Consider the following 24,126-nt stretch of genomic DNA (forward strand, 5'->3'; position numbering starts at 1 on the left):
ACCACACAGGGCTTCATAAGAAGGTAACTGTTTATTGGTAATTTGCAGTACTAAAGACATGTGTGCAGCTTGTGTCAGGAATGGCTGCCAACACTAGGGCCTCTGACTTATACTAAAATCAAACACCCCCCCCCCTGTAAGCATGAGCCAATGGATACATTCTGCGCGCGGGGGCAGTAGCAAGCAGGCAAAGCAATAGCCATTAACTTTCCCAGACAAGAAACTGCACCTGGAACATCTACAAGGTCAAGCAAAAGATAGCAAACAGTTGGTGAGCCAGGGAGAACTGAGACAGAAAACGGGAGGGAACCCCTCCACATTCCAAACCAATGACAGGGCTACCTAACAATAGGTTCTCATCTCTCTGTGTGGCCGGATGCCATGATCTTAGTTGTATGGAGCTGCGGTGGCTCAAGTGGTTAAGACGCTGAACTGCAGGCTGTGGAAGGTCGGTAGTTCAGCAGTTCGAGACCCGAGTGTGTCGCATGACAGAGTGAGCTCCCGTCTCTAGTTCCAGTTTGAAAGCAAGAAATTGCAAGTAGATAAATAGGTACCACTTCAATTCCATGTGCCTTGATGTTTAGTCATGCCGGCCACATGACCACGGACATGTCTTCAGACAGTGCTGGCTCTTTGGCTTTGAAATGGAGATGAGCACCACAACCCTAGAGTCGGATTCGACTGGCTTTCAAGTAGGGGAAACCTTTACCTTTACCTGTTGTATTTCTATCCAGTGTATTTGAGCTTTTTGTATCCCGCTTGCTTCCTGCACCCCACCGTTTGTTTCACTTGCTGCTCCCCGCACCCTTATCGCTTGCCCTCACCTGCCATTGCATTCCTGAGGGGGGGGAGTGAGAGTCTGTAGGAATTTAGGGAGGCTAGCTTCGGTAATTCTTCCATGGGGCCACAAAGACATCTTTCACACGGGAAGTGTCCTTGAAGTAGAGTCTGTGTCTGGCTAGTTGTTGACCGTATACCTTTCATGGTCTTGGTAGTAATGTTGACGTGTATGAATGGAATTTTGGGGTTGTAACTATATGCGGCTTTCCCACCTTTGCACCTCAGTCCTGACAAAGAGTCTGAACCCATAGCACCTCATATCTCTAAAAAAACTCCAAAAAACCCCAACCATTCACTGAAGAAAGTGCGTGTGTGGAGTGATTTGGCTGGGAACCTGACAACTGGTGGACAAGGATTATCCAGTCCAACTCTCTACACAACTGCAGGGAATTTCACAATTACCTCCCACCCCCACCCCATCCCCCCAGTGACCCCTGCTCTGTGCTCAGAGGAAGGCAAAATGCCTCCAGTTTCTCTGGCCAGTCTGGCCTGGAGGGAAATCCCTTCCTGACTCCAAAGTGGCAATCAGCATTACCCTGGGCGTGTAAGAAAGGGACTTGAAAGCTAAGCACTGGCTCATCCCTCCTTCCCCTCCCTCTCACAATCTGCCTGTGCAGGTACTCTTGACATATATTTCCTCCCACCACCAAAGGCTGGTGGTGATAACTGTGCTGTTCATTTGTCTCAGGATCTGGCCATTATTTGCCAAGTCAGTAAGTCAATACCGTCCTGTGAATCGCGCCCGCCATGATCCTCAGTTCTCCTTGCAGATAATTTCTTTGTTTGGCTTTGGACGTAGCCTTAAAAAAAGAATGCTTGTCCTTTAGCTTGCAGTCTTGATATGGATTGTGAAGTACCTAGTTGGGGGGGGGGAAGTGGTACAGGACTTTATGCGACTTTGTTTGATTTGATTTATTGGCTTCTTTAATTGGTAATTATAAGGTAGCATCTATCACTGACAAGAACAGCTGGTGCCTTGAAGAAAAATACAAATGTGTAATATTCCATCAGATTATTTGTATTCAACCTGGGGAGGCTGTCTTTGTATTTGGGGTGTTTTTTTCTTTCTTCCCCCCCCTTTTTTTTTTAGTTGAGGCAAGGTGGAGGAAGATATGTAACTCACTAGAAGTAAGAAGTATGTGAAGGACATGAGAACATAAGAACATCAGAAAAGCCCTGCTGGATCATACCAGTGGTCCATCTAGTCCAGCATCCTGTCTCACACAGTGGCCAGCCAATACCTCAGGAGGGCCAGCAACAGGGCACTGAGGCTGAGGCCTTCTCTTGATAAGAACATCAGAAGAGCCCTGCTGGATCAGTCCAGTGGTCCACCTAGTCCAGCATCCTGTCTCATGCAGTGGCCAATCAGTTCCTCTGGAGGTTCAACAACAGAACATGAAGGCCATAGATAGAGGGTACTGGAGATCTTCTTAGTGGGAACCTTCGATGTTGGAAGCCAAAGGCCAAAACGGATGTGAATGGCTCTCCTGAACTTTTAAGGCATTGGATTGCAGACATACAGAACCCCGTTAGAGTAAGGGCTAAAACATAGAGGAGGAAAATGGAATCCCCCCCCCATTATATTCAAAATATAAATTTACACTCTTGGGATTGCTACTGATTCAATGGGTGAGATGTGTGTCTCTGTATACCCACCCCCTACACACATGGGTCAAAAATCAAGATAGCAACAGCAACTCCCAAAATACTAGAACTCGAGGACATCCAATGAAGCTGGTGTACAGTAGATTCAGGACAGACAAAAGGAAATGTTTATTTCCAGTGAGTGATTAAAATGTGGAATTCACTGCCAGCGGCTGTAGTGAAGGCCATAGTCATAAACGGCATAAACAGAGGGTGAGACAGATTCACGGAGGATAAGTCTATCAATGGCTACTAGCCATGGTAGCTGAGGGGAATCTCCACATTCAGAGGCACTATTCCAGAGCCAGGAGGCAACATCTGGGGAAGGCCTTGGCATCTCTGCCCTGTTGTTGGCCCTCCAGAGGAACTAGTTGGCTACTGTGTGAGACAGGATGCTGGATTAGATCGACCACTGGTCTTCTGATGTTCTTATCAAGGGAAGGTCATGGCCTCTATAACCTGTTTTTGGCCCTCCAGAGGAACTGGTTAGCCACTCTGTGAGACAGGATGCAGGACTAGGTGGACCCTCACTGATCAGATCCAGCAGGGTTGTTCTTATATTCTTCACTCCCTGTGGGATTCAGGCCATGAGCTGTCATGCCATGGCATGGGCCACACAGCTGCAATTTAATGCCGGGTGGGCAACCAGGAATGGATCCAATGAAGATCCTACCATCAGGGGTCATTTCCTGCAGGAGCGCACAGGAGCGGAGCTCCGGCAGTAAAGAGCCCAGGGGGTGGGCACATGCAACAAGCCCCAACCCCCTGCCCCCAGCAGCCCTCAGTCAGAGCAAGCAGCAGCCACGTACAAGCTCTCCCTCCTCTGAGAGGACAGATCTGCACGTCCCCCCCCCAATAGCTAGCAATCCAAAACAGTCCAGTGGAGCCTGAGCGTTGGGTGTTGCCTTCTGACACACTTCCAGTGATGCCAGGGTGTGTGTCATATGCAAATAAGCTATGCTAATGAGGTATGCTAATGAGCTTCTGCACCTCTTTTTCTACTAAATGACCCCTGCCTACCATCATTGTGTCAAGTTTGACCCTTAGTCGCTTATTGTTGTAAACCTGCCAGTTGTCTACTGATGAGCCTTTCTGTAGATGCAGATCCTTGGAATTAGAGTCTGAGAGAGAGAGATGAGCACAGGGATTTTGATCCAGGATGCATCTCTGTCCCAGAAAGAGGGTAGACCAAAAGCACGAACAGGTAGGCATTAGGGGCACATTTGTGCCTTCGCCTGTGGATTCTAAGAAACGGGCACCAGCAGCCTAAGCTGAACTCGTCTATGAAGAGGAGCGCGTCTTCCACTGGAGAGATGCCCGTGTTTTTAAGGCATACAATTAACTTGTCAGGAAAGGGTTTTCTCTGCAGCAGTGACACATTTTAAGAGTAGTACAGGGGGGAGAGCCTCTTTTCCTTCCTCCTGACAGATAAAGCGGCAGTCCCGTGTCCTCATTTCCCTCCCTTTCATCCCCTGCAGCCCTTCATTCCTCGGCTGGTGATTTACAAGCTCTGAAATGTCCAGCGCCCAAACGAGGACAGTAAATGCCAGCATTTTACATCTCCCAGCCTGAGCCGCCCAGCATCTGACATGTCAGACTGTCAGCATCAGAGCCGATAAGCATATCAGATCCTGCATTTTTAGAAGAGACAGAAAAGGCTTTTAAAGAAGAATTTACCGTGATTGTGGAAGCCTCCCTGCCTGTGCCAATGGCTGCCCTTAGAAACTGGCCCTCAAGTGGTTAATTGGCATTGAAACAAAGACATCTTAAAATTAAAGTTTGCCAAGATACGCAAATGCAGGAAGTTGAAATCTGAAAACGCTTTTTGAACACGCACATGCACACACATGCGGCGGCCTTATACAGCATCAGACCCTCGGTCCATCATGGTCTGTACTGTCTACTCAGACTGGCAGCGGCTCTCCGGGGCCTCAAGCAGAGGTCTTTCACATCACCTACAATCTGGTCCTTTCAACTGGAGATGCCGGGGATTGAACCTGGGACCTTCTGCATGCATGAACCTGGGACCTTGTGCATACCACTGAGTCACAGTCCATCTTTACAGTTCTCCAGGGTCTCAGGCAGAGAGGTCATTCACATCACCTACTGCCTAGTCCTTTTAACTGGAGATGTCAGGGATTGAACCTGGGACCTTCTGCATGCATGAACCTGGGACCTTGTGCATACCACTGAGTCACAGTCCATCTTTACAGTTCTCCAATGTCTCAGGCAGAGAGGTCCTTCACATCACCTCCTGCTTAGTCCTTTTTAACTGGAGATGCCAGGGATTGAACCTGGGGCCTTCTGCATGCCCAGCAGAGGATCTTATCACCTACTACCTGGTCCTTCAAACTAGATTTGCCAAGGATTGAACCTGGGACTTTCTGTATGCCAAGCAGATGCTCTACTACTGAGCCACAACCCCTCTCGTTGTACCTTATACGGAGTCAGATACTTGGTTTATCAAGGTCAGTATTGTCTATTTCTGAGTGGCCGTGGTTTTCCAGGGCCTCGAGGTTTTTCACATCACAGTCCTTTTAACTGGAGATGCTGGGGATTGAACCTGGGACCTTCCGCGTGTAAAGCCAGCCACTGGGCCTCCTCCTCTCCCTGCAAACAATTGGCGTCTGGGCTGGGCCCATTTGTCAGGTTAGTGGTGTAATCCTACTGAATGCGTAACCCCTAGGGAATAGATAGGGTTACCAACCTCCAGGTGGGGCCTGGAGATCCCCCTAGAATTACACGTGTTCTCCAGACTACACAAGTCAGTTTCCCAGCAGGAAACGGTAGCTCTGGAGAGTGGATTCTATAGCATTATATCCCTGTTGAGCTCCCTTTTCTCCAGACTCCACCTTCCATGGGCTCTGCTTACAAATCTCCGGGAATTTCCCAACCTTGAGTTGGCAACCATGGGAAAGGTCTTTCACGTCACCCACTGCCTGGTCCTTTTAACTGGAGATGCCGGGGATTGAACCTGGGACTTTCTGCAGGCCAAGCAGAGGCTCTACCACTGAACCACAGCCCCTCTTTACAGTTCTCCAGGGCCTCAAGTCTTTCACATCACCTACAATCTGGTCCTTTCAACTGGAGATGCCGGGGATTGAACCCTGGACCTTCTGCATATCAAGCAGATGCTCTATCACTGAGCCACAGCCCCCTCCCTTTTTTTAAAAAAGGGACACGTGAAACTACCTTCTACTGAATCAGACCATGGGTTCATCAAAGTCAGTATTGTCTACTCAGGTTGTCAGCAGCTCTACAGAATTTCAGGGTTTCTCATATAACCTACCGCCCAGTCCTTTCAACTGGAGATGCCGGGGACTGAACCTGGGACCTTCTGCAGATGCTCTACAACAGAACCATGGCTGCTTGTACTCAGGCTGGTGCATTTTTAATCAAGAACCACAAGGGTAAGAAAGAAGTCTGATAAAGGGCCAATATTAAAAACCTATTTGCTTGAGGACACTCTACTAGCTCTGACTTAGATAGCCACACAGGTGCTTTGTGGACCTAAATGGGAAGGTGTTCTAATTCAGCAGCTGTGCATTGGGCACCAGGCCCATGTCTTTCATCTTTAGAGGTCTCACGGACATCTTTGTCTTGCGTCTATAGATCTGGCTGCTTAACCTTCCTTTTCTTGGTCCAGTATTCACTTACTGGTTATCTTATTGCAAAATGTACTATTGTGACATGTATACCTCAAACTGTTTGACCTCTGAAGAAGACCCCCAATAGGGCAGAAACGCATCAGGTCACGTGTATCGGCCCTTGTGTTTAGGCCACTTGAACTTTTTAATGAGGCTTTCATTGGGCCCTTCTATGTTTTTAACTGTCTTTCTAATAAATACATGCATTTTTGTATATTATAAGTCACAGCTAGGTTTTCAATCCTGGCCCTTATGCATTTTTGTATGTTATAAGTCGCAGCTAGATTTTCAATACTGGCCCTTCATTAGACTTCCTTCTTGCCCTTTTGGTTCTTGATTCCACTTTTTGGGTCAGGTTTGTTTTTCCCCTCCCTGTGTCTTATTGCTGTATAATAGGAGCTGCGGTGGCTCAAGTGGTTAAGACGCTGAACTGCAGGCTGTGGAAGGTCAGTAGTTCAGCAGTTCGAGACCCGGGTGCCACATGATGGAGTGAGCTCCCATCTCTAGTTCCAACTCCTGCCAACCTAGCAGTTCGAAAGGAAGAAATTGCAAGTAGATAAATAGGTACCACTTCGGTGGGAAGGTAACAGCGTTCCGTGTGCTTAGTCATGTTTAGTCATGCCGGCCTCATGACCACGGAAACGTCTTCGGACAGCGCTGGCTCTTCGGCTTGGAAATGGAGATGAGCACCGCAACCCTAGAGTTGGATTCGACTGGCTTTCGAGCAAGGGAACCTTTACCTTTTAAAGCCAATAATAAGGATAGGAATATCCATAAGAAACAAATAGGCATGGCCATTTATGTCCTAGAGCTCAGGGCTCCCTGCTGTAGCAGCACCTGGAATGTTTTGTTGTTGCTAGAGATCATGCCACATTGACATGAATCTGAAGATCCCCCCCCCCCAGCAGAAAGCACTGGAAACACATCACGTGCTGTTTCTGAGGGGCCTCCAGTCCTTGGGGGAGTGGCTTGGGCGGGGAAGCATGGTGGGGTTGCAATCAATGCTCCCTCTAAGCTTTGGAGTCTCGTGAGCAAAAATCCTACTTTATGAGCTACAGGCATTAAAGTTGTGAGCAAGCGATTTGGCTACTGCATAAACTAGTTTGCTCCGGAGCCCTCCTTCCTGAGCTGAGACAAAAATGCGTGAGCCGGAGGCTAAAAAAGGGTGAGCTAGCTCAGACTAACTCCGCTTAGAGGGAACACTGGTTGCAATGAAAGGGAGTATGTGGAGGTATCCTTGCAGAAGAGGGGAACTGCTACAAGTACTTCAAAAGTCCCAGCATATGACAAGGAGGAGAAGGTGACTTGGAAAGTAGCTATACATAGCTGGATTGCCCAGGATAGTCTGATCTTGACTGAACTTGGAAACTAAGTAAGGAGAATTGGCCCTGGTTCGTACTTGGGTGGGAGACCAGATGACCACCAAGGAAGGTGAGAGGAAGCATGCAGAGACAGGCAGTGGCACACCACCTCTGTCCGTCTCTTCCCTTGAAAACTCTAGGGGGGGCACCATACGTCAGCTGTGACTTGGCAGTACTTTCCACCGATACGCAATCTCTCTCTTACTTTCAGATGTCCTTAACCATGGCCAGGGGTCATTTCATAGAAGAAGAGGAGCAGGAGCTCATTAGCATAACTCATTAGCATAACTCATTTGCATATGCCACACAGCCCTGACATCACCGGATGTGTGTCAGAAGGCAACACCCACCGCTCAGGCTCCACTGGACTGTTTTTGATTGCTAGCTATTGGGGGGTGGGAACATGCAGATCTGTCCTCGCAGAGGAGGGAGAGCTCGTACCTGAATAAAACTTGGTCTTAAAGGTGCCACTGGACTGTTTGGGGCCAGGGGTGGGTGGGCTCTGCAACTTACCGGGCTGCTTCTTGCTCTGACTGAGGGCTGCTGGGAGCAGGGGGTGGGGCTTGTTGCATGTGCCCGCCCCCTGGGCTCTTTACTGTCGGAGCTCCGCTCCTGTGCGCTCCTGCAGGAAATGACCCCTGACCATGGCTATGGAGTCTGTTTTGGAAAGACCAGCTCTACACTTAAATATTGCCACCTTTTCCGACAGATCTTTAAACAAACAAACAAAAAGTAAATGTAAATCTATGGTTATGAAGCCAGTCTTGCTCCCCTCTATGTTAAAGTTACCATTTGAATCCCCTCTGGACACATCAATAAAATGGGATCCTGTATACAAATTAACTATTTGGGTATATTTGAGGATCATAGGTGTTTCCTGTAGTCTTGTTAGATTTGAGTCCCGTAGCACCTTAGAGACCAGCAAGAGTTTCAGGATACAAACTTTTGAGAGTCAGAGTCCTCTTTGTCAGTCTGCCTTCTGATACACCATTAATAGTTTGCCTTTGTGATTGAGTGCATTTGTGTGTGCATATGCTTTTTATTTGCACTGTCCATTAAAAATGTACGTGTCCCCGGGACAACCTATCTCCCCACTCCTCCGGTAGCCTTTTAATGGCACAAGTTGAAAGAACAGGTTCTTAGCTTTATGTTCCCCCTAAATGTCATTCTGCATTTATCAATCTCATTGGAGCCATTAGTGGGTCTCATCTAGACTTTGTTTTGTTTTGAAAGACCAACGGTGATGTTTATTATTTATGATAACCCACTGCCAAACCAGAGCTAACTCGTGATGAACATTGATTCTTTATCTATTATGCTATAAAGAACCTTCACATACAAAGTCATTCGGTGTGCATTGTTGGTCTTTGGCTGATCATTTGTGACCCAGCTGAGAAAGACTTGTTTGATCACCAGCAGCAGCAACAACAGCAACAATTGTTTGTCTGGTTATGGCTGGAGACAGATCTGAAGCTTTTGCCTTGAGACTCTTCCACTACCTCCCCAGGACATTGGGGGTGCCTGTACCTTGAAGCAATTTCACACCCCAAAGAGGGGAACTAGTCTGGGGTTGCCTGTGGACTCTTCTGGGGTGGGTTGTGTGCCCAATAGGGTCTAGGAAGGCACATGGAATTCACTGCCACAGGAAGTGGCGGCAGCTACAAACATAGACAGCTTCAAGAGGGGACTGGATAAATATGTGGAAGAGAGGTCCATCAGTAGCCATTAGCCACAAGGTATAGATGGAGCACTTGATGTGCTGTCTTCTTGGTGCTTGCAGGGGTTCTGGCCCCGCTGGTGGACCTCCTGATGGCACCTGGGTTTTGGCCACTGTGTGACAGAGGGTGTTGGACTGGATGGGCTATTGGCCTGGTCCAACATTGGCTTCTCTTATGCTCTTATGGTTCCCTCCCAAACTTCCTTTAGGGATCTGATAACAGCTTGGAAGAGGGATTGCTGTCCGTGGTGTGTGTGTGTGTGTGTGTGTGCGCACACCAAGTGCATCAAGTCATTTCCAACCCACAGCAGACCTCCAAAACATCCAACAGCCTTTCTGAGGTCTCGCAAAAGAAAGGCCCTGGTTTCCTTTATTGAATCAATCAATCAATCTCATAGTACCTATGCTAATCACACTTTCATCTCTGGTTTACTGATTTTTCTGGGGCTTCTGTTGTTCCAAAAATGATTCAGTCCTATTGGATCTGACACATAAATGGAATTGGGGGGAGGGGAAGAAGACAATTACACTCAGGCAGGTCAAGGTGGCACCTTTAAGACCAACAAAGTTTTTTTCAAGGTGTGAGCATCCATGTGCATGCACATTTCGTCCAATGATGAAATGGAATTGCATATCATTGTTGAATATATAGGGGTGGCTTGTTAAATTAACATGCAAAATAGTGAAGGTGTTTTTTTCAACAGATCAAAGATCTTCACTATTTTGCATGCTAATTTAATAAGCCACCCCTATATATATAACTATGATAGGTACTTCAGTTTCATCGTATGAGGAAGTGTGCGTGCACACAAATGCTCACACCTTGAATAAAACTTTGTTGATCTTAAAGGTGCCATTGGACTCTTACTCAAGCAAGTGACGTTGCTTTCCAGTTAGTACAGGGTAGCATTTTTGTGTAGGGGTAGGTTGGCCATTGAATTTAGTGAATAGTTCCTGAAGGGGCACTACCCGGGTGGTGGGGGTGGCATTTACTGTTCCACTCTTACCTTTGCTCCCTCCAAGAGTCCTGAGTGAGGGGAGGGCTTTGCTTTCTTGGTATTTGCTTAAATGTATTGCCCTGGGCCTCTGTTCTGTTCTTCTTTGCACTGAACAATATTAAAAGTTGTTAGATCGCGCTAACAAAGGACTCGTAGAGTGATTCAGCAAGTGATTCAGCTTTATTAGAAGTAACGAACAAGCACTAACTCAGTAAGAAACCAGAACAGAAAACAGTGGGAGCTTATGCTCCTTTTAAACATAACCGGGCTAATGTAGCCACGCCTATTTACAAATAACAACCAATGAGATTGCTTGGATAAGGGCCAATGGGAGTCTTTCCCTCCTAGGGAATGGTATCGTTCTGATTGGTCGCTGTTACGAAGCGACCAATAGGAAGTTCGCTCAGAGGAGCCCTGGTCTGGCTCGAAGCTTAACAGGGGAGTCCTATGAGGTGATTCATGTAATCATTTCAATACATTACAATTCCTCCCCCCTAAGTTAAGCCATCATCCCAATTGTTTTATTATTTACATACATGCAATCAACCTTTGTACATCAGTTATTCCAACAGTATTTACACTCATAGTCCTTCAGATAAGTCGGCATTTGCCGCGAACGCTGGGACCTGCGGAGCGGTGCAGGCTCCACGGGCAGACAAGGTTGTGGGTCAGAGTGGGGTTCACTACAGCCTGGATCAGGCACAGACTCGACTGGGATTTCAGCCCCGCACACAGGGTTCTGCCCTGACTCGGGGACAGTACCGGGCCTTTCGGTACTCACCGCCTGCTCTGGGGGTGTCCACTCGACATCAGGGGATTCAGCCGTCGGAGAGTCAGCGCTGTCCCTAGCCCAACGTCTCCTTAACTGATCTATGTGGCGCCGCCATATTCGACCGTCAGCTAACTGCACCACATACATTCGAGTACCCACAGAGTCGGATATAACCCCAGGAAGCCACAAGTGCCCGTTTGCATAATTTCGTGCGAAAACCTTGTCCCCTTTTTCAAACATGCGCACCTTCGGTTGCGCCGTGGTACGCTCGGATTGCTCTTCAGTGAGGTCTGGGTGCATTCGGTTCAAACGGGTCGTGAGTCTCCGCCCCATTAACAATTCGGCCGGACTACGGCCTGTAGCACTACAGGGGGTGGTGTGCTGCAGCAAAAGAAAGGAGCCCAGCCTCTGGCTCCAGTCCCCTTCGTCCATTTTACCCAGGGCCTCTTTGGCCGTCCTGACCATCCGTTCGGCTTGGCCATTAGATGCCGGATGGAAAGGGGCCGAAGTCATTTGGCGTATGCCATTACTCGTGAGGAAGAGCCTAAATTCCTCAGACACAAATTGAGGCCCGTTGTCACTGACGATGACGTCAGGCAACCCGTGGGTGGCAAAAAGTCGGCGGAGCGCATGGATCACAGCAAGTGATGTGGTCGATTTCATATGCACGACCTCCAGCCATTTGGACATAGCGTCCACCACAATTAGGAACATTTGCCCTTGGAGAGGGCCAGCAAAATCTATATGCAATCTGGCCCAGGGTTTACCAGATGACTCCCAGCCTTGGGGTGTAGCTTGTGGGGGATCGGGTCTGACTTGCTGGCATTTGGGACACCCTCGTACCCATTCTTCGATCTCTTTGTCCAGCCCCGGCCACCAGACATACCCTCTGGCCAACGCTTTGGTGTGTACCATACCGGGGTGACCCTCGTGCAGCGACTCTAACACTCTCGTCCTGAGTTTGTCAGGAACCACCACCCTGTTCCCCCATAATACACAGCCCTTAGAAATGGATAGTTCATTTTGACGGCTTTTGTAAGGGCCGAACTCCGGTTCAACGCTTCCAACCGGCCACCCCCTCCAAACCCAGTTTAATACTCGGGACAGCACGCTATCCTTGGCCGTGTGTGCTGCAATGTCCCTGGATGATACCGGGGGTCGAGGAAGCTCCTCAATTGCCAAGACCTCACAGGCGGGGGCAGGGTCTGCGCCAATGTCCGGCACCGGGCACCGGCTGAGGGCATCCGCATGCCCAATCGCTTTCCCAGGCCGGTGCTCTAAGTCAAAATCATAAGCCTGCAAAAATATCGCCCATCTAAGCATGCGTGGGGACATGATGTTTGGCAATTGCTTATCGGGCGCAAAAATCCCCAGTAGCGGCTTGTGGTCAGTGACCAGCAAAAATCGTCTGCCAAAAATAAAATCATGGAACTTTTTGACAGCCGCTACCAACGCCAGACCCTCCTTGTCTATCTGGGCATAGTTCCGCTCTGCCGCAGATAGTGATCTAGAATAAAAAGCGATAGGCGCTTCGCTCCCATCAGGCATCAGATGGCTTAAAACTGCGCCTACTCCAAACGGTGAAGCGTCAGCAGCTAACACCAGGAGCTTGTGTTCATCATAATGCGTGAGTACGGCATTAGATGTCAGCAGCTCCTTGACTCCCACAAAAGCCTTTTCCTCGGCCTGCCCCCACTTCCATTTTGCCTCCTTGTGCAAAAGCGCGTGCAAAGGGGCCGCCACTGATGCCTTATGCGGTAAAAACGCATGATAAAAATTCAGGAGTCCTAAAAAGGATTGGAGCTCCTTCTTACTCACCGGCCTGGGGGCGTTTTGGATTGCAGATACCTTCTCATCCGTGGGGTGGACTCCCTCTGCGTCAATGCGAAACCCCAGGAAGTCCACACTTTCCACCCCGAGCGTGCATTTTGAGCGCTTAACTCTGAGGCCGGCATTTTGAAAACGCCTGAGGACCTCTTTAACCCGGTCCAGTAGTTCCTGTTCAGACCCGCCCGCAATCAGCACGTCGTCAAAATAGGGCACTGTGCCAGGTACCCCCCTTAGTAGACGTTCCATGAGGCCCTGAAAAATCCCAGGTGCTACGTTGACCCCGAATTGCAGCCTGTTCACTTTAAAAGCCCCTTGGTGGGTTACAATTGTTTGGGCCTCGGCAGCCTCCGGGGTGACAGGCAACTGCTGGTATGCCTGGGCCAGGTCAAATTTGGCGAAAATCTTGCCACCCCCCAGGGAAGCCAAAATGTGGCTTATTACCGGGACCGGGTAAGTCATTTCCAACCCACAGCAGACCTCCAAAACATCCAACAGCCTTTCTGAGGTCTCGCAAAAGAAAGGCCCTGGTTTCCTTTATTGAATCAATCAGTCAATCTCATAGTACCTATGCTAATCACACTTTCATCTCTGGTTTACTGATTTTTCTGGGGCTTCTGTTGTTCCAAAAACGATTCAGTCCTATTGGATCTGACACATAAATGGAACTGGGGGGAGGGGAAGAAGACAATTACACTCAGGCAGGTCAAGGTGGGCGGGCAGCCGTGCTGGTCTGAAGCAATCGAACAAAGTTAGATTCCAGTGGCACCTTTAAGACCAACAAAGTTTTGTTCAAGGTGTGAGCATCCATGTGCATACACATTTCGTCAGATGATGAAATGGAATTGCATATCGTTGTTGAATATATAGGGGTGGCTTGTTAAATTAACATGCAAAATAGTGAAGGTGGTTTTTTTTTTTTAACAGATCAAAGATCTTCACTATTTTGCATGCTAATTTAATAAGCCACCCCTATATATATAACTTTGATATGTAATTCAATTTCATCGTATGAGGAAGTGTGCGTGCACACGAATGCTCACACCTTGAATAAAACTTTGTTGATCTTAAAGGTGTCATTGGACTCTTACTCAAGCCAGTGACATTGCTTTCCAGTTAGTACAGGGTAGCATTTTTGTCTAGGGGTAGGTTGGCCATTGGATTTAGTGAATAGTTCCTAAAGGGGCACTACCCGGGGGGGGCATTTACTGTCCCACTCTTACCTTTGCTCCCTCCAGGAGTCCTGAGTGAGGGGAGGGCTTTGCTTTCTTGGTATTTGCTTAAATGTATTGCCCTGGGCCTCTGTTCTGTACTGAACAATATTAAAAGTGACCAGTTAAGAGCCCTTCTCCTTCCTTTACCCTTAAATTGAATATATATGTTATTTTTAAAAAAGAATGCCTATTCCCATATTTACTGTGCTTGAAGTTGCTGAAAGAACGATGATTGTAAAAACGTAGGTACATGAGTCTGCTATGCTGCATGCATATTTCTTCTGACCGTAACCTTAGCAATACCACATTCTCTAGCTGCTGAAGTATACCTAGAATGGTTGAATAACAAAGTCTAGGATTGGGGTCCCCAAGACCTTTGAGCCTGTGGGCACCTTTAGAATTCTGACGCAGTGTGGTGGGCACAGCAGCAAAATGGCGGCTACAAAATGGCTGCCACAGGAGTTGAAACCAGCTTCAAAATGAGTGCCGCTCAAAATGACCTTCAGTCATACCCTGATGACCCTTGGACCTCCTGATGGCACCTGGGCTTTGACCACTGTATGATACAGAGTGTCAGACCGGACGGGCCATTGGCTTCTCTTATGCCCCACCCTCCCAAGCTGCCATTTTCTCTGGGGGGGGGGAATCCCTGTAGTCTGGAGATCAGTTGTAATAACAGGTGATCTCAAGGTGCCACCTGTAGGTTGGCAACCCTACTGACAAACACACAACACATGCTGTTCCAGCAATGAGCCAATAACAAGGAATATCCACAATAATGAAACAGCCATGACTGTTTACATCCTAGAGCTCAGGGCTCCGTAATGATCATCTCACATTGCACTGAATTCAAAGACTTCTTTTTCTTTTCTTTCCTTTCTTTTTTCCCCCCTGAGCAGAAGGGTTTGGGAAGGGGAGGGGCCTCTGCAGGGTATGATGCCATAGAGACCACCCTCCAAAGCAGCTGTTTTTCTCTTGGGAAACTGATCTTGGTTGTCTGGAGACAAATTGTACTGGTGTGAGATAAGAACACCAGAAGAGCCCTGCTAGATCAGACAACTGAGGGTCCATCTAGTCCAGCATTCTGTCTCACCCAGTGGCCAACCAGCTCCTCTGGAGGGCCAACAACAGGGCAGAGAGGCCGAAGCCTTCCCCTGATAAGAACATCAGAAGAGCCCTGCTGGATCAGACCAGGGAGGGTCCATCTAGTCCAGCATTCTGTCTCACCCAGTGGCTAACCAGCTCCTCTGGAGGGCCAGCAACAGGACAGAGAGGCCAAGGCCTTCCCATCATCTTGCCTCCTGGCTCTGGGATTCAGAGGATGCCTCTGAATGTGGAGGTTCCCCTCAGTCACCATGGCTAGGCGTAGGGTTGCCAAGTCTCACCTTGTTCCGGAGCGGGGGACTCCCGGGTTGATCCTGGAGCGCGCGCGCACGCCGCATCCACATCACCAGGAAGTGACGTGATGACACTGGGCACAGGGCCACGACCATCCGAGGGAAAACCATAGAGTTTTCCCTCGGACGACTGTGGCCCCGCCCCCAGCGTGCCCGGTGTGGTCGTGTCACTTCCTGGTGACGTGCACATATCAGATTGCTTCAGTGTTCTGTTGGTTGTTTTTGAAGTTCATCTTGAGGATTCTGCCAAGACACAGAGACATCCAAATAGTAAGTCAACTCAAAACTCTCAAGTCCCTCTTTTTGACTGTTTGGCTTGAAACAGTTGGTGATGGCAGCAGACCAGTTGTGAGAAAACAATCTAATTATGTAAGGAGATTGTCTAATTAGTCAGACACAACTTAATTTGTACAATCAAAATAATGACTGACAAGCAGGGCTGAATCAGTGGGAGTTCCAGCATAATAAGCAACCATGCCCTACCCATTATGGGTCTGACATTATGAGTGCCTTTATGGATAGAACTGTGGTCATAACTAATGGCCCCGGTCACACTGGGGGAAAAGGTGTGGCTGAAGTGCGGCTTTTTGGAGATCCCCCGAGCCGCCGCGCGGTTGCTCCCCGGCATGATCAGATGCCAGGGGGAAGCCACAGATCGGTGAGCGAGGCAGCCTGCTGCGCATGTGCGCACCTGCGCAGTTTGGCCGGGGGCCTTGCATGCTGCCAGAGACAAGCACGACAGCGATCATACGGCCACCCCTGCTGCGGATTTTCAGGTAAGTAGTAGTGTTTTGTAGGGGTTTTTTTGATCCGCATCTCCGGCCGGAAGAGACAGATCGGGGATGGGTGCGTGCCGCTTCCCAGATGTTGCGGTGTGATCACGCCCGCTTGATGCGCCCCTGATCCGTCCCTCTAGCAAATCAAAGCCTCCCGTGTAACCGGGGCCAATGTAAGTGGAGGAAAACAAAAATAAATGCTATTGCTATTGTCAGGCATCTCACATGTCTAATGCTCTGCTCGGCACTGTGATTGTGAAGGAAGAAGATATGTATACAGTATCCTTTTTTGCCTTCCTGTTAATACCAAGGCAGCATTTTCTCAAATAAATAATATTTTAGTAGCTCAAAAAGTTTGCTGTGATTCCCCCCCCATAAGCCATTGTTAAGTAAAGCTGCCTCTATGAACTGAAATTGCAGAACCTTATGACAGGCTTCATTCCCCCCTCCCAAGCCGCTGCCTAATTAAAAGATGCCTCCGGTGTACCCACTGCCAGGAGTGTTGGTTGGCGCAGTTTGATTGCAGACTTGAATCCGTGGCTCTGGGCTGTTGTTGCCCTGCTAGTTGACTCTCTGCAGAACAGTCGTTCAAACTTTCAGCTGAGGCACGTAGCCCCCAGTGTGTTACTCTGTCGTGGACGTTGTGCATTTGTGAAGTTGATCAGATTGGTTTTGACTGAATCGCTGTGGAGTAGGTGAGAATTGGGGGTGGGGGGAGGATGTGGAGCACCTTTGACTCCGAGCCCCTGTCTGATGAGGGAAAGCTGAAGAGCCTGGGACTTTTCTGATTAGAAAAGAGATGACTAGGAGGGGGGCATGACAGAGGTTTATAAAATCACACAGGACAAAGAGACCCATTTCTTCCTCCTCCCAAAATACTAGAACTCGAGGGCGTCCGATGAAGCAGAAGGTGGAGGATGGGCAAAAGGAAATACTGCTTTACGCAGAGAGTCATCGAAATGTGGAATTCACTGCCAGAAGATGTTGTGATGGCCAATATTTTTTTTTAATTTTAATTTTAAAAGAAGATTAGGCAGATTCATGGAGGTGAGGTCCATCAGTGGCTTCTACCCATGGTGAGTACATAAGAACATAAGAGAAGCCAATGTTGGATCAGGCCAATGACCCATCCAGTCCAACACTCTGTGTCACACAGTGGCCAAAAATACCAGGGGCCATCAGGAGGTCCACCAGTGGGGCCAGGGCACTAGAAGCCCTCCCACTGTTGCCTCCCCAAGCACCAAGGATACAGTGCATCCCTTGCCCCAGCCTGTGAGTTCCTATCTATTTTTGTTGTTGTTGTTCAGTCGCACAGTTGAGTCCGGCATCAGGGTCTTCTCCAGTGAGTGCTCCCTTCTCATTTGGTGGCCAAAGTATTTGAGCTTCAGTTTCATTATCTGGCCTTCCAGGGAACAGTCAGGGTTGATTTCTTTTAGGATTGACTGATTTGATCTTCTTGCAGTCCAAGGGACTCTCAAGAGTCTTCTCCAGCACCATAGTTCAAATCAATCATAGTCCTATGTATACCTTGTGTCTAAGAGCCACTGATGGACTTCTGCTCCAGATGTTTATCCAGTTCCCTCTTGAAACTGTCCGTGCTTGTAGCTGCCACCACCTCCTGTGGCAGTGAATTCCATGTGTTAATCCCTCTTTGGGTGAAGAACGACTTCCTTCTATCCGTTCTGACCCGACTGCTCAGTGATTTCATTGAGTGCCCAGGAGTTCTTTGGGCATGGGGGGGATAGCAGGTATTTTTTGTATGTTTGTTTTTGCTGTCAGGTCACAGCTGACTTATGGCGACCCCCATAGGGTGTTCAAGGCAAGAGAACTTCACAGGTGGCATGCCATTGCCTTCTTCCGTGTCACAAGCGACTCTGGTATTGCTTGAATGTCTCCCATCCAAAACTAGCCAGAGCTGGCCCTGCTTAGCTTCTGAGATCTGACAAGATCAGAATAACCTGGCCTACGCTGGCGAGAGATTTGGATGAGCAGAATTTTAGAATCGTCTCTAGTTGTGAGCCTGGGTCTGGAGGTGTGGGCAGCTCTGCTTGTCTCCTTTTTAAACCCCCCTCAGCTACAAATGTAGCCTCTACATTTTGCTGCCCTACAGTTCTTGCCGAGTGAGTCTCCTACCTAAACCCGTCCGGCAAAGTTCCCTCTGAAATAGGATCCAACATCATATATCAGAGTGGCAATAGACAGACAGCAAGTCAATTTCTATTGCATTAGAATTTGCCAAGAGAATCCCGTGGGAGTCTCTGGATAAAGGGAGCCAAAGTCAACTCTTACTAAACTGAGAGATCGCACGGAGCTTGCGCTGCAACAAAACTTTGGCTTCTGTTTTACTTTGTCCATGCCCAATATCACCCTGTATGAAATGTGTTTGTGCTCATGGGTCAGAAACAGGTCTGGGGCAGGCAAAGAATTTCCTGCCAGAGGATGTAGCGTTGGCTGCAGACACAACAGACAGCTTTAAAAGATAGATTCACGGAGGCTAATAGCTATGGTGACTGAGAGGAATCTCCCCATTCAGAGGCACCAATCCTCTGAATCCCAGAGCTAGGAGGCAATGTCAGGAGAAGGCCTCGGCCTCTCCACCCTGTTGTTGGCCCTCCAGAGGAACTGGTTGGCCACTGAGTGAGACAGGATGCTGGACTAGATGGACCACTGGTCTGATCCAGCAGAGCTCTTCTTCTGTTCTTATGATAATTTGGAATACTGTGTGCAGTTCTGGTCACCACACCTTAAAAAGGATATTATAGCTTTGGAAAAAGTGCAGAAAAGGGCAACTCGAATGATAAAAGGGTTGGAACACTTTCCCTATGAGGAAAGGTTAAGGCGCTTAGGGCTCTTTAGCTTGGAGAAACGACGACTGAGGGGTGACATGATTGAGGTTTATAAGATTATGCATGGGAAAGAGCAGGTAGAGAAAGAGGTACTTTTCTCACTTTCTCACAATACAAGAACTCGTGTGCACTCCATGAAGTTGCTGAACGGTCGGGTTGGAACGGATAAAAGGAAGTCCTTCTTCACCCAAAGAGTGATTAACACTTGGAATTCACTGCCACAGGAAGTGGTGGCGGCTACAAGCATGGACGGCTTCAAAAGGGAATTAGATAAGCATATAGAGCAGAGGTCCATCAGTGGCTATTAGCCACAAGGTATAGATAGGGACTCTGGGGCAAGTGAGGCTCTATCATCTTAAGAACATAAGAACATAAGAACATAAGAGATGCCAATGTTGGATCAGGCCAAAGGCCCATCCAGTCCAACACTCTGTATCACACAGTGGCCAGAAATACCAGTGCCATCTTGCTGCTTGGGAGGGTCAACAGTTGGAGGGCTTCTAATGTCCTGGCCCCACTGGTGGACCTCCTGATGGCACTGGTATTTCTGGCCACTGTGTGATACAGAGTGTTGGAGGGGCCATTGGCCTGATCCAACATCTCTTATGTTCTTATGTTCTTATGACCTCCAGAGGAACTGGTTGGCCACTGTATGAGACAGGATGCTGGACTGGATGGACCACTGGTCACATCCCTAATGGCCCTTCTTATGTCTGAGGGTCAGATGCACATTATTATATAGGCCTCAGCACAGGCCTCCAGAAAGAGCCTTTGATAGTTTACTTCGATCCTTTTTGATAAAGTTGTTAATGTGATAAAGTATGTGATAAAGTAGTTAATTTAGCCCTAAGCAAAAGTCTGTAGAAAGTTTCCATGTAGCAGGGATCAAATATTAGGCCTCCAAGATCTCCGTGCCAAACATATTCCTCTTGTGTCTGCTAAGTACAGACTTTTCCTCTCCCCGCCCCCCAACCCAGTTTTCTGGCAACCTCAGGAGTGTGATTCAAAATTGGGAGGATGAAAGACAGTTTCACTCGGGCTTGCTGAAGTCTTCTTGTGTGTAAGAAAAGGACTTTATAGGGCTTTGGGGAAGGAAGACAGTGTTTATTATCTTCTTTCTTCTTTTTGTGCTAGCTGTACGAAGTGGGTACAGTCTCTTTTGAAGACACGGCTATTGAGGGAAATCTCCTTTGCAAACAACCTCTGACATCTTTTGTACTTGTCAAGGCAGTGATAGAAGCAAGATCTGGTCCTTAAGCAGCCATTAGGCCTCGCGTAACACAGCCTGTCTTGCAGCTTCGATATCTGAGGCCATTATTCCTTTTCAAAAAGGGCCTTCAAAGAACCCCGTCCCTAATGTGACTGCATCCCACTTCTGCCCTCTGTGCCACCTGTGTGTCACCACCCTGTCCTTTCACGCCGCCTGTCTTTCTGCACTTTCCGATCTTGGCGTCTTGATCTCCGGGAGTTTCTCTCATTAACAAGACAGTGCGGCAGTGGAATTGCGTGTTTGCGACTTCCCTATCCACGGGGAGCTCTCGGGAAATAGCGGTGCCAGCATAGTTTAGGAACTGTGACACTTAATAATAGAGTATTCTGAGATTCGGGATCATAGGTCTGCTACGCAAACCCTGGCTTATGTGTCAACGTTGTTGTTTTTTTTAGAGTATCTATAGAAGTAAAATAAAGTTTTGGTGTCATTTATCGTCCTGGGGATAGTTGGCTATTTTATGTATCATAGCATGATTTTACGTATTATAATAGGACTTTCTTTTTCTTTTCTTTCTTTCTTTTTTTTTAAAGTGGGCAATGCAGGCAGTTGGGAGCACTTGTGCTCCTGAAAAATCTCACTGCGCCATAGCAGGATCAACTCTGGTGAGCAAATAAGGCCGATGAGAGAGGATCACGGCTGGATTAGACCAGTGAGGACACTGATGGTCAGCATTACGGTTGCCAACTCGGGGTTGGGGGGGAACTCCTGGAGGTTTTTTGGGGGGTGAGACAGGGGTGAGACAGGGTTTGGGGAGGGTAGAGGCCTCAGTGGAATATAATATCATAGAGTCCGTCCTCCAAAGCAGCCATTTTCTCCAGGGAAATGGATCTCTGTAACCTGGACAGCAGTTGTGATTCTGGGAGATCTCCAGGCCTCACCTGGAGGCTGGCAACCCCTGTCAAGATCAAGTTCCCAGTGTAGTCAAGGAGTGGACTCCATCGTCTCTCCTCCAAGCAGAGCATGGAAGCAACACCCCCCTTCAACTGCTGGTTTCTCAGCGATGCCGCACCCGGCAGCTTGGTTTATCTATAACTAGCCTACTACTTGTGCTCCGCTACGGTATTTAAGTTCCGTAAATCCAGTTATAATACTGATGATGTGAAGTCTGAAATGTGACATTTGTTGAAGGAATTCTAACGGAGAAGATTGTGGTGTAGGAAATGAAGTGAGGCATACACACTTTTTTTTTTCTTTCTCTCTACCGAAGGACCTCTCTGGAGACCACATTGGTGGTTCTGCCCTCAGGTGCTGGGATCACCAGGCTGCTTGGTGAGCTCACTCTGGAGCAGGCCCACATAGGACTGCCCGTTTAAGAAGCAGTCGTCTGTTAAATGCACTCCTGCCACCTTCCACGAAAGCGACGGCCTCTCTACTGGTGTTCCCGGATTGTTCTGCTCATATGGAGATTGTGGAAATCAGCCGATGGGGGAACAGTGACAGTAAATAGGATTCAAAAGGGACAAACCATCCTAAAATCATGAGACTGGGGAAGCATTTTGACTCCCCCCCCCACAATAATCACTTTTGACCCCTCCCCTGGAGGCATGTTCCAAGAAGGTACCTTCTCCCCCAGCGCCATTCGTTCATTTGTACATAGGTGCTGTCATGGATGTATGGTGACCCCAGCAAGGGTTTTGCAAGGCGAGTGAGAAGCTGAGATAGTTTGCCATTGCCTTCCTCTGTAGAGTCTTCCTTGGTGGTCTCCCTTCCAGGTTCTGACCCTGCTTAGCTTCTGAGGTCAGAGGAGATGGGGCTATGCCATACCATTCCACATCCCCATTTCTCTGTACTACTTTCTTATTTATCTTTGGGGGGGTGAGTAGTGTGCATGTGTGCGTGCACATGGGTGCACCCGGAAGTCTTGGTTGACTTCTGGTGACCCCTAGTGGGGCTTGGACCTTTCAGAGAGGTGAATTACTCTTGTTTGCCTCTGCATCCCAGCCCTGGTATTCTTTGGAGGTCTCCCTTCCAAGTACTTTCCAGGGTCGGCCCTGCTTAGCTTCCAAGATCTGACACGGTCAGGCTCGCCTGGGCTATCCAGGTCAGGGCCTCTGCACTACTTTCTTAATAGTACTTAAGTTTTAGAGAATCTCTTCTTCACGGGATGCATTCTTCTATTCCCATTCCCTGAAATTCTATACTCTGCAGGCTGTCTCTCTAGAATCAGTTCCCCAAGATACCACATTTCAAGATATCAGATGTAATATCTGCTATTCTCCCAGCTTCATAGCAATTGTGATAGCATGGTGAGGTCCAGTTAAGCATATTTTGGGGTGGGGGGGAGTTAACATCCTTTGGGGAAATAGAAAAATCACCTTGACATATTTTGGGGGGATGCAAAAAAAAAAAAGTCTTAATTTTGCTGGATGTGAATCAGAAGACCAGCACAGTTTTCCAAAACAATCATGGCCATTTCCTCAGCTGGTCAGTTGTGAATGTCTTCCTCAGCCATCCTCTCACGGGAAAGTCATATGAACCATTTGAAGCTCATCACAGGACAATTGCCATCAATTGAGGTATCATTTACCACCTTTCTCATTCTTCTGCAGTCTCCCCCCCCTCTTAACTTTCCGATATGCTCTCTTTTCTGATTGTGATTCTGCATCTACTCAGTGCAAGATGCAAAAACAGCATTATTCATAGAAGAGGACCAAGGTCCTTATATTTTCAGAGGCTCCACTCCACCCCCCACCAGTGGAATTCTCAGTTACATAAGCAAAGACCCCTTGAGGTTAATATCCTGTTTCCCACAATGGCAAATCAGACCCCTCTGAGAACTCCACCTTCATGCAGACAAGATCCTTTTCCATTTAGTGGAGTGCCGTGTGTGTGTGTGTGTGTGTGTGAGAGAGAGAGAGAGAGAGAGAGAGAGGGAATGTATATGTATGTTTGTGTGTGTGTATCCCATTTTGCAATTTGAATTGCCCCCGTCCCCCGATGTATGGGGGTGACTGTAGCAAACATGCATTTATAGAGCCAAGTCCACTGGCATCAAAAGTGATGAAAGTAGACAATTGTGGATTACTATATTAATTTTGCTTCCCCTAAAGCTGTTTGTGTTGCCATTCAGGGTGAATCCCAGCAGCTGTTTCCTTCATGAGAAGAGCCCTGCTGCATCAGACCAGTGGCTGATCTAGTCCAGCATCCTGTGTCACACAGTGTTTGAAAACAAGGGACAGAGGCTTTCCTGGCACTGGGAAACAGAGGTTCACTGCCTCCGAACATGGAGGTTCCCTTTAGTCACCATGGCTAGCCACTGATAAACTTATTATCCTGCCTTTTCCAACACAGTCTCCAACAGGAGCCTCTATTTATTTATTTATTATTAATTGTATTTATTTATTTATTTACCTTCAATTTGTATCCTGCCTTGCCGGTGCAAACTGGCTCAAGGCAGCTTACACAAGTTAAAATACGATAAATACAAAATACAATAACATTTCAATACGAACAATTACATAAAGTGCTACATATAAACAGATGGCGGGAAATTTCTATACATGGTCTTATATCCTGCCCTCCCTACAAGCAGCCTCGGGGCAGGTTCCATCAGTATCAATACAATAGTAAAAAAAAATCCAATTAAAAACAACTATAAAACAACAATTTAAAACAATACCATTCTCTTTGACAGCCGGATCCTGTCTCTTCCCCCCTCCCCCCCATTATGCCTGTTAGAACATAACAATATAAGAGAAGCCAGTGTTGGATCAGGCCAATGGCCCATCCAGTCCAACACTCTGTCACACAGTGGCCAAAAATACTAGGTGCCATCAGGAGGTCCAGCAGTGGGACCAGGACACTAGGAGCCCTC

At 48.0% G+C, this 24,126-nt stretch overlaps 1 protein-coding gene and 1 non-coding gene across 2 annotated transcripts in view; one reads left to right on the forward strand and one right to left on the reverse strand.

Moving 5' to 3' along the window:
- The window catches only part of CTNNA2 (catenin alpha 2), a gene marked incomplete at its 3' end in the record, with an annotated part of 719,772 nt that overhangs the window by 352,735 nt on the left and 342,911 nt on the right, over positions 1-24,126 (forward strand). The gene's annotated exons all lie outside the window — the stretch shown is intronic.
- On the reverse strand, positions 5,570-5,641 carry TRNAI-GAU. Its single transcript has one exon. It is a non-coding gene; the product is annotated as a tRNA-Ile (tRNA).

Source organism: Gekko japonicus, unplaced genomic scaffold (assembly GCF_001447785.1).
Source record: "Gekko japonicus isolate JY-2015 unplaced genomic scaffold, Gekko_japonicus_V1.1 scaffold570, whole genome shotgun sequence".
In the NCBI taxonomy this organism is placed as follows: domain Eukaryota; kingdom Metazoa; phylum Chordata; class Lepidosauria; order Squamata; family Gekkonidae; genus Gekko; species Gekko japonicus.